Source organism: Staurois parvus, unplaced genomic scaffold (assembly GCF_062004578.1).
Source record: "Staurois parvus isolate SC_StPar_1 unplaced genomic scaffold, SC_StPar_1.0 ptg000089l, whole genome shotgun sequence".
Lineage (NCBI taxonomy): Eukaryota > Metazoa > Chordata > Amphibia > Anura > Ranidae > Staurois > Staurois parvus.
The window spans coordinates 5265134-5268685 of record NW_028317885.1 but is presented as its reverse complement, the minus strand read 5'-3'; the positions used below and the strand labels follow the sequence as shown (position 1 = coordinate 5268685).

The window sequence follows — 3552 nt, the reverse complement described above, 5'->3', positions numbered from 1 at the left end:
TTGCAGAGAGAGGCAGGGGGGAGGAGTGTACGGTGAGAGAAAGAGCTCAGTTTAGACAGAAGGAGACAGCTTAAAGACACAGAGAAATAATAAACAAGTGATGGTCACAGAGAAATAATAATAAATCAAATAGTATAACACAACAAACACAATACAATACACCACTTCCGAAGTTGTGCTCTGTCCTACAAGAATTTTTGTAACTTTAGTAACCTCTTCACTTTTGATATGAGACTAACATGCAAAAAAAAAAAGAAAAACGGAAGATCATTCATCTGATATTCTCACCATGTGTACGGGACTTTAGGACTTTATAATGGTATTATTATGTTTTGGTGTTACCCTTTTGTTATTACAACTTGATTGCATTATCCAGTACTCCAATATGTAATAGTAGATTACAAATAATTGTTAAGTGCAGTCCTCCATACCTATGTTTGTGGTTACTATTCTTTCCTTTACTCTGTGACTTCCACTTGAATCGTTTACAGTTGATTTATTTATATTTCCTAATAAAGACAAATTGAAAATAAAATAAAATGAGAGTTTTATTTTAACCTCCTTGGCGGTATTCCCGAGTGTAGCTCGGGGTAACATTTCAGTACCACAAACGGTAACCCCGAGCTACACTCGGGAATACCATGCGGCACTGCTCCGGCATTTGTTCTTCACTTACCTTACCCTGTGCTCCCACGATGTGTCCCCTGCAGCGTCCCCGGCCATCTCCTCCGGCCGATGCCGGCATCCGGCTTCTGTGTCCTGTCCCTGTGACGTCGGAACGTACGGGCGCCGCTGGCGGCGGGAAATTTAAAAATTTTAAAAAATGTCTTTTTTTTTTTTACATTTTACATAGTAAAACATTGCTGTCTCAACCAATTTCACATACATCTTGTCCCTAATGCTTTGTCCTGCTCCCTGCCTACATTTTGTCTGTTCTTTCTGCCTGGAAACTGAGAAATGTCCATGGCGTCCAAAAAGTGTCCCTTTAGGTCAAAAGCGGTTTATATCAGCTAGGAGAACAGCGATAGTAAATCAGAACCACTTGCAGAATTGAGTGATAATGATTTGTGGGGAAATTCATCATCAGACACTGAAAACGATTTTGCGACTTTGCTCAGCAATGTGCTAACTTGGAGCTATATTTCACATTTCAGTGTTTTTGGTTTGATTATATTATTGAATTAAATTTATTATTATTATTATATTATTATTTTTTATGATTATTTATTAAATTATAATTTATGATTACGTGTTTCAAATTTTATCATACCCGGGATGTTTACTAGACTCTTGTTCGGACAGATTTCAGTGAGTTATTTCTAAGAATTACAGGCCTACAATAAAAAAACTACATATTTCCATGCAAAATAATGGTACCGCTTTCAGCACCAAAAATTGGAAAGAATCATACCGCCAAGGAGGTTAAGTATGAGCTTGTAATACCACATTTTACTAAACAGTAATTTTCTTGGATAAAGACCGGCTTTACATATCTCTGTCAATGAAAGTCCTGGCTTATGAAATTAGTACACATCTCAAATACAATCAAACTATTGGATGATATGTAGGCCAGGTGTTTACTGATTCATGTCTCATTCATACGGAATCCATATCATAATCATTATTTCTGTATAGATACTGGACATTCTGCACAGTAAAATTATTTTGCAGAGTAAACGGAAAACATATTTCAGATTATTTAGACTTTCTATAACTTTTATGACTTTACTTCATATTTCATTAAGTATATTTAACAAGAGTCACAGCCTACAATTTAAGCATTTCACACCCCATTTAAAATTAGTCTTGATCTTTGTGTGTGTTTTTTTCCCCCCTTTCATCCATTGCTCAGGAAACCATTCAGTGTGTCAGCTTGCACTGACTTCTCACTGTGGTAATGCCTACTTGCTACTCATTGAGGGCAAGTTAAAAATGTTCTGTTTGATCTGAAACACACTTTGCCTTACAGTCTGTTACTCTGCAAAGCCGAATGTGTATAAAGTCATATCACAGGCTCACTGAAGCATGCAACAATGTGACAGTAGCATAAAAAGAACACTGTGTAGTGGGAACTAGTTCTCACAGTGGTCTTTCGCTTTTGTTAAAAAAAAAAAAATGTTATCCTCTATCAGCTTCTATTATTGACAACTAGTTCCAAGGAAGCCACAAAGGGAGCCGTAGATGACTCACCTTGTAAAAATAGCATGTAAAAGCTACTTAAATCATGAATAATGTACAAAGCTGGACTGTAGTAGGCTCTCCTAAGGAATAACTGATGGGATCCTTTCTGTTTCCATATTTTTTTTTCGTATGTGTTTATTGTGCATTTAGTGTGTGTTCCTAACATGTAAGTATATGCATAAACAAACCCATAGGAATGAATTAATTAGTGTGGTGCAAAAAAATTAAAAGAAGTATGGCCAAAGCTTTTCTATTCTGGGCCACCGGAGTGCACTTACTTTTGCTCTCCTGTGATCCAGAGTTATCTTACCATAAGCCCACTGTCAGCTGACATTACAGAGCCACTCCAAGCTCTGGAAGGATCCCAACCATATTCTCAGGATCTTGGCCTTTTGGCTAAGATCAAGAGTAGTATCTGTTCTTATCAGTGTCCAGTAGGGTTGCTTCACCATCATTCTTGCCTTTCGGAAAGGATGGCTGGCTGTATAGTACCCCTGCTGGTATGATGGAGGCTCTGAAGGCTAGTACCAGATGGAAGAGAAAACAAGGCACCCACAGGCTATTGGGGCCCGGGAGTAATTCTCACTGGAAAAACAGAGGGGCCCAGTTCCTCCTAATTTGATAGGTCTACCTTGTCTGGCCAGGGGCCGCGGAGGCAGAGTACATGGTGCTCTTAGTAACACATGGTGATGGGATCCCACATGTGAAGAGTGCACATGTCACTCCTCTAAACACTTTTTCTGCACTGTGCCTTTTACAGCTTTACAGTCCAGGCTACAGGCCTTAGGGCCTAGCCAGTGCACTTTTGCACGACCATTTATTTATTTATTTTTCCTCCACTGTTTGTAACTTTGTCACTTTTGTGTGTGTTTTTTCCTCACTGGATGGAGGATGTGGGTTCTCGGGCCTGTCCTGAGGTCTAAGGGGAGGATGTGTGGCCTAGAGGTTCCTTCCTCCTCCGATCCTTGGGGGGTCTCTCTTTGGGAGAGCCCCTCAACCAAGTGGTGGTCGGCTTTGGCTGATCACAAGGAAAGGCCTTTTGGCTAGGTGGACAATGTTGGAAACATTTATCCCTGTCAGGAGCTTTGCACCCCGGGGGATCAGGCTAGAGTGGACTAAAAGCACACCCCTAAGTGCACTTTTTTGTGTTGGTGTGTTTACACTTATCAGGTTTTTGTTTAAAAAAACAGTCAGCACAGGAGGGACATAGTGGAGAATGGTGCCTGACACAGAGAAGACTGAGTTATGTAATTGCTTACTTCTCGGGTTTAGAGCTGGTATGGGACAGCTGCATCATCACAGATGCTGCAGCATAGACGTGAGTAAAGATTTTTTTTAATTAATAAATCTTTATTGATATTATGTAAAAAA

General features: G+C 39.7%; 1 pseudogene; it reads left to right on the top strand.

Annotated features, from left to right (window-relative positions):
- The first annotated feature begins 2557 nt into the window (after nucleotides 1-2557).
- LOC149468359 (U2 spliceosomal RNA) lies at nucleotides 2558-2714 on the top strand (annotated as a pseudogene).
- The last annotated feature ends 838 nt before the right edge of the window (nucleotides 2715-3552 follow it).